Consider the following 13,505-nt stretch of genomic DNA (forward strand, 5'->3'; position numbering starts at 1 on the left):
GTGTTTTCCTAGTTTAAAACGCATGTACATTAGTTAGTTAGCTAGTAAGTAAGAAAGTAAGTCAGTCAGTCAGTCAGTCAGCCAACCAGCGAGTTAGTAAGTCGGCTAGTGAGTTAGTAAGTTAGTAAGTAAGTAAGCTAGTGAGTAAGTAAGTAAGTAAGCTAATGAGTTAGTAAGTTAGTAAGTAAGTAAGCTAGTGAGTTAGTAAGCGAGTTAGTTAGTAAATAAGTAAATAATAAAGCAAGTAAGTTAGTAAGTTAGTTAGTTAGTTAGTAAGTAAGCTAGTTAGAGCTTGCTAGTAAGTTAGTTAGTTAGTTAGTTAGTTAGTTAGTTAGTTAGTTAGTTAGTTAGCTAGAGCATGCTAGTTAGTTAGTTAGTTAGAGCTTGTTAGTTAGTTAGTTAGTTAGTTAGTTAGTTAGCTAGTTAGCTAAAGCTTGCTAGTTAGTGATTTAGTAAGTAAGTTCAGCTGAGTTTTTAATCGGCCCAGCAACAGTAAAGTCATATAGGGCTGTTTTAAAATATTGCATTGTATACCACTAAAACATATGGGATTTGAATTCGACATTTTCCCCGTAGATAGACACAGATATTAATCATGTTAAGCTGTTTTTAATCAGTTTAGGCTGTTTCTAATCAGTTTAGGCTGTTTCGACAGTTGACCTTAGATGGCAGTTCTAGGAGTGACAGGGAACTTATACCGTGTGTTACGTATAGGTATGCACAACAGTGGCACACCGCATGTTGTTGGTCTGTATAAACTTTCACGTAGTGATCTTGACCACTCTGTTGACCACTCTGTAAATAAACCTTACAGGATTAGTGTCATTGGAGTATAGCTTACCAGCAGGAAGGATTGCAGTGCGGTTAACGTCCTTGTGTTACATAACACGTGTCATTGTAAGGAACTAATTGTTTCATCATTGAACAGCTTCTGGGACGTAGTCTTGACTTTTTCTCTAGGATAAGCCATACGATGAAATTGATTATTTTAAAATAGCCTTTGTTAGAGCCAAATGTGTTACATAAAGAAATGGATTATTGTATTGAAAGAATTACAAGTGTTACTTGTTTGTGATCGAGCGGTTTATACACAATTCAATAATTTGTTCATTTTTATCATTCTTTAATTTTCATAAATAATATATGCTGATAACAAGCTATGTATTGAATCTATAAAGTAAACCCGCCTCTAAGGTAAATTTTCTTGAAACAGTTACCCCAAGTGCTCATTGAACCGAGCGGAAATCTGAAATTGAAAAAAGCCATGCGAGTTAACATACAGTGAATTCGGGAGAACAAGGATGCTGATCTGTAATGAAAAAGGTGTACATGTACGTACGCGAAATAGGATGGGGGTTTGTTTCTGGAAGACGTTCATCAGTACTATCACATAAGAGAGAAAATGCTCATTGGTTCATCCTAATGCGTCCTAGCGATGGAGAGGATTTAATTTAAAGCTTAATGCTAGCCTTTGTGAAATTTACAAGTAAAACATCGATTTAAAACATACTTTGACGTCAACATCGATCAATTTGCATATATAGATTGCAATACATACATAAATTAAAATATACATTATACATATTCATCTTATTAATAGAATTGGAACTCATTTTATCTTTAAAGATTTTTATTTTTTTGTTATTTAATTAGTGTACTTCATGTAAACTCGATGTGATACACCTAAGGACCGATTTAATTGTCTGGCATGACTCTGTGTAACTTAAGTAGGTAGGGAGGAATCTTTTTACGATCGATCCTCACCTCGCTATCATCCGCCGCGAAGCCCACACGACCGGGTAGTATTAACTGCTAGGCGACGCTCACCTGAAGCCGCGCCACGAGCGACACCGGAGTAGAGGCAGAGTTATTGCACCCCAAGTGTACAAGTTGAGGGAGATGCTATCACCCTCCCGGCAGTAAGAGCTACTGACACTTAGCGGCTAAAGTTGTTTTATTATGTTAAATTCAGATCAGATATCTATTTATAAAAGAGGATCCACAAAAACTGGATCCATTTCTTCTTTAGAGTTACCTGTGATTACTCGTTTGCCTTTGATCTTTACCGAAAGCACGTAAAATATATCGGATTTTTTATACCGATATACATCTCGCCAAAATGTACAAGCTTTTTGTTATAAGTTTTTAATTACATCTTTAACGTGTGTATTTCCTAATTAAATTTCCTCATGTCTCCTGTTGCATTAGCGTCTGAACATTAAACCCATTTCCGTCACTTAAAAAAACCACCCGACGTCTTTGGTATTTTACCATAAATCTTACCTGTCAAATTCTGATTTCGTTTTATTTAAAGATTACCTTACACCGATACATAATTTATAGAACACTCGTTAAAGCTCCGCATAACTATCTTCGATATGTCCCGGGGACATAGTCTGGATTGCAGACCTGCATGTTCAATTGGTTTTAGTTTCTAGGATTGGAGATATATTGATATCTCCAAGGATACAAACAAACACCATTAACTTATTTTTACCATATATGGTATGTTTACATTTACTAATGAAATGAAGAGTGGGTTTTATAACGCATGTTACTAATGAAATCGAACGGTTTTAAGTAGCGTACAAATAACATTAAACCCTAAGTATACATGTATTATCTATATATTGATGAGTCAATCACGGAAACTTAGGTCATGCATGCACGTGCTGTTCAATAGGCATTTCTGATCACAGGGGGCTTTAATATTGCATTGTGCACATTTGTTGCTATATCACGTTAAATATCCTCGTCAACTATCTGCGAGCTGTTAAAAAGACTAGAGTTATTGTCATGACCATATTTTTATGAGAAATACTTACCAAACTCTCAGATATATTTCGAGAGATAATGAATAATTTAACTCAATTTTCATGCTCTAACTTAAGTTACGTGATCAAGGCAGCATTGTTGTAACTCTCTGATCAACTGTTAACATTAACTGTTTGACTTGGGATGGTACTTGGCAATAGGTGTAAGCTGTAAGTACCTACAAAACTTTCAAAATGTTAAATAACAAAGGGTACTTTAAGGAACTGAACTTGATCACATGATCTAAATCTTAGTCTGAGAACCGTTTTATAGCCATGAGTGTAGCACTCTTGGTTTCACTGACCCGTTTGTGGCGTCCGTAATTACCAGTAGCCTCTGGTACACAGACTTAACAGGCCTGGATATGAGGATGTAGATGTGAAACTGATTGTATCATGTCCGGTTTAGTTTAAACACAAACATTTTTTTATTAATTTCCACGAATACTTAAATGCTTTAAAAACATAAAAATAAATCTTCATAGTTTCCTCCTCTTCCGATCAATATTTGTCCTAAGAGTGATTCTTTACGTCAGTTTCATTCTTTCTTAGCCACTTGGGGCTGAGTTTACTTGGAAGAGAGGAAAAGCAAATAAAATAAAAGGAGATTTAGGTGTACGTTTGACTGTTAAACACACCGTACATTAAGTAGTGTACTTGAGTTACACAAACACCACAGTCATGCTTTTCCTATACGGACAATGTGTTCGGAAATGGTGGAGTGGATTATACGGGAAAGGAAATGTTCCGTTACAATAGTAAACACTTCGTCCGGTTATCTTATCGCTAAATCAGGCTAAATATACGCTACCTAGTAATTTCTAAATTAAAACAAATGTTTAGAGTAAGTATTGTGTAAAATCTCAATCAGAGAAAGTCACTGTTGTCTAATTCTAATCTAATGTTAAGTCATTTCCAAATGGACATTCAACATTTAACAACAGAGACATTGCTTAATACGTGTACTTAAACCAACATAATGTATTTTATCGACAAAACAAATCTATAAGATAAACCTTTCAATCGCATACTCACCACAAAAGGAAGACGTATACGGTATACTGTATAACTTTATTTACATATCAGAATACGCATAGATAAAAAAATGACAAAATAGTGATTTTCTGTAATCCAAGCCTTGAACAGTTAATTTGACCTCTACAACGGGTCGAAGGTCACAGCTGTTATCTTCATTGTTCCTTCTACATCCATGAAAAAGTTGTTTCAATGCTACAAAAATCCTTGAGAACAAATAGGTATTACGATGCTGTGTGTAAGGGACTGAGTAGGCATAGTGCCCCATACACGCATGGACCGTCATCTGGTCCCCAAATCAATGGCCGCATCGACGGCGCGGGCTGCAATTACATTTGATTGATTGTTAATAATAAGTATTTCTTCAGAAACGTAAACAGCAGATTGAATTTAACCTTGTTATTCTTATTGATCACGTTTATTGTGTGTAAAATTTAAAATCCACCTCACGTTTCTTCCAGGATGTTTGTATCAGCAATGCGCAAGCTCGTATAGTTACCGGAAGTGGTACTGCTTCCGCGCGTGAGGAGTTCCGGTGTTTGTTGTTGATACAATATTAGCCTTATCATTTTTGGAGAGTTTGGCCATCCATTGTTCGGCGTTTACGGACACGGAACAAACTTTACTGTTTTGAAGTACCTCAGAATGTAGGCCTATGTTATATCAAGTTAAACCCTCCGTGCCTTACTTTATATCTACAATAGCGATTGCAGAATGGTCTTTTCATGTGGTTTAGTGACCCCCTTCCGTCCGCTTTAATGCCGTTATTGTGACTAAAGGAAATCCTTTTATGTTTGCCCCTTCTATTTGTATTGTTTAAATAAAATATGTCACGCTTGTACTTGGATTGCATTTCTTGTTCATTGATAATACATGTATAATATTAAAAAAACACGAAATGTTTTACTCAACACTTTCCCAGTTTCTATGCGAACTTATGTATAAACAGACAGAAGATTTTGAACAAGAAAGTTCTTTATGTAGTTTTGTTTCTATTTCACTTTAAAACAAACAGTTAGACAATGATAAGCATGCTAGCTAATGCTTTAGGCTGACCCACTTATTGAACAAGTAAGTATGACTTGCATATTACTCCAGCTATTTAAATAAGGACTTCGCTTGGTTATAAAGAAATTCACACAATTGTTCCCGTCAATAATTCTACATTATTTGATACCTTAAACTTCTAGGGAGAATATAACACATGTTCCTTGTTAAACGTAGTTCATCGAACAGGTGTCAAGTATCTGGTCTCGTGTCTTCGCTATTACCGAGAAACATTGTGTAATACTCAACAATATATATCACGAAACTCTTAAATGTTAACAGAAAGACTCTGTAATGTTGACAGATCACTTGACAATGTTAACAGAGACACTTTTTAATGTTGACAGATCACTTAACAACGTTAACAGGGACACTGTATAATGTTGACAGATCATTTAACAACGTTAACAGGGACATTGTATAATGTTGAAAGACAACTTAACATTGTAAACAGGGACACTCTATAATGTGGACAGATCATTTAACAACGTTAAAAGGGACATTGTGTAATGTTGAAAGACAACTTAACATTGTAAACAGGGACACTGTATAATGTGGACAGATCATTTAACATTGTAAACAGGGACACTCTATAATGTTGACAGATCATTTACCAACGTTAACAGGGACACTGTATAATGTTGACATATCATTTAACAACGTTAACAGGGACACTGTATAATGTTGACAGATCATTTAACAACGTTAACAGGGACACTGTGTAATGTTGAAAGACCTCTTAACAATGTTAACAGGGACACTATAATGTTGACAGACCTCTTAACATTGTAAACAGAGAGACTTTATAATGTTGACAGATCATTTAACAACGTTAACAGGGACATTGTATAATGTTGACAGATCATTTAACAACGTTAACAGGGATACTGTGTAATGTTGAAAGACCTCTTAACAACGGTAACAGGGACACTTTATAATGTTGACAGATCATTTAACAACGGTAACAGGGACACTGTGTAATGTTGAAAGACAACTTAACATTGTAAACAGGGACACTCTATAATGTGGACAGATCATTTAACAACGTTAAAAGGGACATTGTGTAATGTTGAAAGACAACTTAACGTTGTAAACAGGGACACTGTATAATGTGGACAGATCATTTAACAATGTTAACAGGGACACTCTATAATGTTGACAGATCATAAAACAACGTTAACAGGGACACTGTGTAATGTTGAAAGACAACTTAACATTGTAAACAGGGACACTCTATAATGTTGACAGATCATAAAACAACGTTAACAGGGACACTGTGTAATGTTGAAAGACCTCTTAACAATGTTAACAGGGACACTATAATGTTGACAGACCTCTTAACATTGTAAACAGAGACACTTTATAATGTTGACAGATCATTTAACAACGTTAACAGGGACACTGTGTAATGTTGAAAGACAACTTAACATTGTAAACAGGGACACTGCATAATGTTGACAGATCAATTAACATTGTTAACAGGAACACTTTATAATGTTGAAAGACCGCTTAACAACGTTAACAGGGACACTGTGTAATGTTGACAGATCATTTAACAACGTTAACAGTGACACTCTATAATGTTGACAAACCTCTTAACAATGTAAACAGGGACACTCTAATGTTGAAAGACCTTTTAACAATGTTAACAGGGACGCTTTATAATGTTGACAAATCATTTAACAATGTTAAGAGGGACACTCTATAATGTTGAAAGACCGCTTAACAACGTTAACAGGGACACTGTATAATGTTGACAGATCATTTAGCAACGTTAACATGGACACTGTATAATGTTGACAGATCATTTAACATCGTTAACAGGGACACTGTATAATGTTGAAAGACAACTTAAGATTGTAAACAGGGACACTGTATAATGTTGACATATCATTTAACAACGTTAACAGGGACACTGTGTAATGTTGACAGATCATTTAACAATGTTAACAGGGACACTGTATAATGTTGACAGATCATTTAACAACGTTAACAGGGACACTCTATAATGTGGACAGATCATTTACCAACGTTAACAGGGACACTATATAATGTTGACAGATCATTTAACAACGTTAACAGGGACACTGTATAATGTTGAAAGACAACTTAACATTGTAAACAGGGACACTGTATAATGTTGACAAATTATTTAACAACGTTAACAGGGACACTGTATAATGTGGACAGATCATTTAACAATGTTAACAGGGACACTCTATAATGTTGACAGATCATTTAACAACGTTAACAGGGACATTGTATAATGTTGACAGATCACTTAACAACGTTAACAGGGACACTTTATACATTGCTAACAGGGACACTTTATAATGTTGACAGATCATTTACCAACGTTAACAGAATGTTGACAGATCACTTAACAACGTTAACAGGGACACTTTATACATTGTTAACAGGGACACTTTATAATGTTGACAGATCATTTACCAACGTTAACATGAACACTGTATAATGTTGAAAGACCTCTTAACAATGTTAACAGGGACACTGTGTAATATTGAAAGACAACTTAACATTGGAAACAGGGACACTCTATAATGTTGACAGATCATTTAACAACGTTAACTGGAACACTGTGTAATATTGAAAGACAACTTAACATTGTAAACAGGGACACTCTATAATGTTGACAGATCAAGTAACAATGTTAACAGGAACACTTAATAATGTTAACAAACCTCTTAACAACGTTAAAAGGGACACTGTATAATGTTGACAGACCGCTTAACAATGTTAACAGGGACGCTATAATGTTGACAGACCTCTTAACAATGTTCACAGAGACACTTTATAATGTTGACAGATCATTTAACAACGTTAACAAGGACACTCTATAATGTTGAAAGACCTCTTAACAATGTTAACAGGAACACTTAATAATGTTAACAAACCTCTTAACAACGTTAACAGGGACACTTTATACATTGTTAACAGGGACACTCTATAATGTTGACAGATCATTTAACAACGTTAACATGGACACTGTAAAATGTTGACAGATCATTTACCAACGTTAACAGGGACACTGTATAATGTTGACAGATCATTTACCAACGTTAACATGACCACTGTATAATGTTGACAGATCATTTAACAACGTTAACGGGGACACTGTGTAATGTTGACAGATCATTTAACAATGTTAACAGGGACACTGTGTAATATTGAAAGACAACTTAACATTGTAAACAGGGACACAGTATAATGTTGACAAATTATTTAACGATGTTAACAGGGACACTCTATAATGTTGAAAGACCGCTTAACAACGTTAACAAGGACACTGTATAATGTTGACAGATCATTTAACAACGTTAACAGGGACACTGTGTAATGTTGACAGATCATTTAACAATGTTAACAGGGACACTGTATAATGTTGAAAGATAATTTACCAACGTTAACAGGAACACTCTATAATGTTGACAGATCATTTAACAACGTTAACAGGGACCCTGTGTAATGTTGACAGATCATTTAACAATGTTAACAGGGACACTGTATAATGTTGACAGATCATTTAACAACGTTAACAGGGACATTGTATAATGTTGAAAGATAATTTACCAACGTTAACAAGGACATTGTATAATGTTGACAGATCACTTAACAACGTTAACAGGGACATTGTATAATGTTGACAGATCATTTAACAACGTTAACAGGGACACTGTATACAATGTTAATAGGAACATTCTACATTGTTGACAAAACGTTAAAATTGTTAACAGGGACGTTCTACGATGTTAACAGGAACATTCTGCAGTGTTAATAATAAAACTCCGCATTGTTCACATATTTTACAATGTTAACGGAGGCACTCTATAATTTTATCAAGGAAATTTTTCAATATATATAGGGATCCATTATTATCAGTGATGATCTCTCTCTCTCTCTCTCGTGTGTATAAAGCTTCCCCGTGACGTCATTCTTTCAAATGGCTAAAAAACAAATATTCTGGTCAAAATCATGAAAGCAACAACAAAAAATCAAACATATCCAATATTATTGGTTATTTTGAAGTTGTATAGTAATAACTGTAGTTTATTGTCATGCAAAGAAAACATTTACTTGATTTACTCATTGGATGTCATTAAACGTCAAAACGTGTTGTTTAAGTGTATGTGTTTCAGTGGAACTATTGCAATGCAATTCAGAACCACATTAAAGTTATCAGATATTACACAGTATTATTTGGATGGGATTATCTTAAGGCTGACAAGTTCACAAAATTATCAGGTTAATTGTGTTGTTTAATTACGTAATCATAACATATTTTTGGATAAATTTGATTATGCCATTTTTCTGTTGATTTAACAGATTCGTTTTAAGTGATGAAGAAAAAATGACATCTACAAATACAATTATGCCATATACAATTTTGGCAAAATATCCACAAGACTATGTCAGAACTTCTGAATTAAGTCATCAAAACCAAGTGTCAAAACATGCAGGTTTAGTTTTTATGTCAATAAGGTGAATCAAGGCATATTGGTCTGGACAGGTCGGTTTCCCCGGGGGTAACCAAGTCAAACCCTGGGGGTCAAGCATGTCCGTCGCGAGTCAGACATGCTTAGTGTTTGGACACCAGTACCTTGTTTTGACCACCACTAGCGCAAGGTAACAGTACATTTTTAGAGTTCCGCCCTGGGACACGATCCGGTGGTGACCACGCCCCTGACATGAATTCTGGCACGTGACATCGACATGGGACATGTTACCGTTATCTCCACCATCTCCTCTAGAGAAACATGCAAAACATGTCGGACTACAATGATCTATTGAATTATGCAGACTGAAAAATCAAACATTTCCCTTGTGCATCGACATGCCATTCATATAGAAAGGTATCGACAGCAACAATACTTTATCGAATAATACAAAGCCAAAAATAAATAAGTATTTACAAAAACATACCGTGACAGCAGACACGTGTGATGTGTACGTTTGACAGTCAGACCTAGCACGAAGGGGCTGGAGAACGGGGGTCAGGGAGGGGGCGAGGGACTGGGGATGGACCTAAAATTGGGATTGTTGATTTAGAGAACTTGTAAAATCGTTGTGTTCAATACACATTAAGAACATTATATTTTTTCTGCGTCCATATCCTTTTTAACACGACCACAGATGCCCCTGTGAACGGCTTTGTAAAGTTTTTCTGTAACTTAAGACTTATGTCTTTAATGTTTTACATTAAATCCGTTTTCCGTATGCCGATTATATATGTATATATATATATATAATACACTTATTTCGATATGTAAGTTTATATATACTAGTATATATATCATACAGTTCCCATGACTACATTGTACACCAGGTTGCGACCCCTGCACAACCGAACACCCCAAAAACAAGTGTTCTTTTATTTTTCTCAAATTACGGCTACCATCGTCGGCACACCCATCGTTGGTGAAACAGAGAGTGTTTTATACCGCTAGAATACATGAAGAAAGCAAAACAACCAAGTGGGTCGGCTCCCGTCAAGCGTCCGCCTTCTCCAGTATCGTACAACACCTCCAGTCCGTGTAATAGAATTTAAACCAAATCGTGTTGTATGTATTTTCTTACGATTTCATCATTTGTGTGAACACGGCTTTTTCTCAGAGGAAAGTATCACAGAGGTTAAAGACTTTTATTTCTTTTTTTACCATATAGAACGCCCGTGCCTCTGTGGTATTTTTATAGTAATCTAAAAAAATAATATTGCTTTCATTTTTTTCAGTTTATAATAAAAAGGGAGTCATTCCTTATGCACCATGTTTCGTCGCCCTTTGATTTGGGGTCACGTGGAAACTGTTCCCAGCATTAGTAATTCTTACCAAACATATTGACGTGTGATCTCCGTTCTAGTTCCGATGGGACTGTAACATGGTTCAGTCAATATGTCAATAAAGAGAATTAAAATCAAGAGCAGTGCTCTTCGACAAGAATGTTGTTTTAAATGTTATGGACAAATGGTAGTTACATAAAGAAAGCTTCAAACAAAACATGTTACTGTATTTATTATAAATGTAAAAAAATAATCTAAATAAGACATTTTTTTATTATTTCATTAATATAATAAACCAACAATTCAAGTGGTATAGTAGTATATTTATAACGTGTATTTCATTCGTAAAATTGTTTAGATATTATTTTGACAACTTATTTCTAACAAATTATAATTTCATTTGCGGTAGAATTGTATGATCTAAACTCGTCAGAATGGATAAAGTGTTTATTTATAGACCTGGGCTTGAGATTGATTTGAGTGATATATTTACTAAATACATCTGCCAGTTTATTTGCAAAATAAAATATTTTTAGAAATTCCTATTTCTATTTATATATTTATCGTGACCATCATTTCCCCTTGGCTACACTCTCGTGTTAAGCACGGGCTATTCTATTTTATTAATCAAGTATTTTCTTTAAATGAGATATTACTGCAAAATCCTTTATTTGACTGGTAAGTCTAGTACTAAGAGTGTACGCTATCAGTATTTTTAGGTGTAAAGATTTAAAATATTAATAAGGAAGTACTTACTCGCTAGGCTGTCGTGTAGTTTTTATACGTGTAGAAAATAACTGACACTATATTAAGGGAGACAATACTCTCTGTTGTGTTGAGAAGAAAAGTCTAACACAGGGCTACCTCGTTTGACTGAACGCTAGTTTTCAGCTCTGAATGGTGCTAACAAGACCCGATTTAAAGGGACCGTACGTTCTCGGTATTTCATTGCTTAAATTTAAACCTTTTTTTCTGGCTCAAAACGACATAAGCTTACATAAAACAATAGATAGTATGTAAAAGTAGTTTAACTACACATAGAGGCCGTTTGGTGCAGGTCTATTATAATATTGTGTATCAACTTTTAAAATGTTACATGAATCTATAATCTCCAACTTCCAGGAACAAAACATTTATGAACACGTAAATAGTGATGGTCTTTCTTGTTTGTAATGCAACACCTGTGCCACTAGTGTTGTATTAATATCACATAGAATAACAGTGAATAGAAAAAGCTCATAATACCAGTTTAAGAAACGACGACAGCAGGTTGATAATAGATACATATGTATTTATCTTTTACGTAAGGTATCCTAAAAAGTAATGGCCTTTATTCTGTGCCTTCTTCTCTAGCAATGTAGAAACCTTAATAGATGTTCTGCCCCCATATCTCGGACCTGCGGATCTACGTCTCTTTGTACTCTTTCATGGATTCGTTTATTGTTGTTGATATGGTACGCCGTTTTTATATGATCTTGGCAGTTGGGGGACGTTAAAAAAGTTCCGGTAAAGCCTGTTGTTAGATTCCCATTGACCGGCTGAGAAATCCTGCTACCTCTCCTTATTGTGGTCATCGTGTTGCTGATAAAGCTGACACCGGTGGACACTGCTGTTATTATGGTCTTAGCTTGCGACGTCAAAAAGGAAGAAGAATAAATATACATATTCAACATACTCATCAACAATGATGAATATTTGGTAAGATATATTGGCCATAAACAACAGATTTGTAGTGGCATTAAATTATCTTCTTACAACTGTAATCATCTGAGTCTGAATTTTCAATGTTAGGTTACATACGAAAACCTTACCCGATGGCTATATCACAATATATTCTCATATTTTTTCTCCTTACAGAAACCAATACATCGTTTTTAAAAAAGGACATTATGAATAAAACAAGCTTTACTACAGAGACTGAGTATTGTGGACATGCATTTCACTGAATCATCAGGACGTGGTTTACAAGAGCGGGACCGTGCATGCCCGTGATTTACGTCGTGTGCCGTCGATATATGATACACAGCCCCTATAAGCTGCAATAAATATGGAAGAAAATGGTCGAGGATAATTGAATGTCGTTGGTTAATCAATGTTAAATGACGTGTTGCTGACGGAACGCTGCAGATTAAGCAGGAGGAACACACTAACGATGAAATATAGAACACTATTCTTATATGACCACCAGACATGCATGACTCGCCCCGCACGATACCCACCATCAGGACCAGGGAGACTTAGACTTGGGAGTTCCATAAGCACGGAAATCCGCTCTTTGACGTGCAATACTAAATATGGACAAATTAATAAAGGTCTGTATTGAGCACGTGGGAAATGAAGCTGAATCGTTAATGTCACTGATCGTTATAACCAGACACATCTATCTTTGAACGAAGATTTCTAATTATAGAAAACTAAAGTACTTTCTTCCTAAATAGGTCGCCTTGGTGCGATCGCCTTGTCGTTGAAAGTATCCATTGTGTGTGTATACAGATCTAAAGATAAGGAGAGTGTATGGTAATGCTATATATTCAGTTGTATATTAATATATGCTACTTAAATGAACTGGCTATCCTAAAAAGAAAATATAATATTTCTAAAATAAATTCCAATAAAGTAAATGTAATACTAGATACCCCTCAACAGCCTGTTGTGATGATATTTGTTTTAAATACTGTTGATTGTGAGGTGTTTATTATGTTCAAATCGATTTCATTCCTGTTGTAAATTAACTTTCAGTACATGTATATAAACATCGCATTCCATATTGCCGACAGGCATGATAGCATGGAGGCTATTTACTTGTTCGGTAC

Source organism: Mizuhopecten yessoensis, unplaced genomic scaffold, assembly GCF_002113885.1.
Source record: "Mizuhopecten yessoensis strain PY_sf001 unplaced genomic scaffold, ASM211388v2 scaffold2417, whole genome shotgun sequence".
In the NCBI taxonomy this organism is placed as follows: Eukaryota; Metazoa; Mollusca; class Bivalvia; order Pectinida; family Pectinidae; genus Mizuhopecten; species Mizuhopecten yessoensis.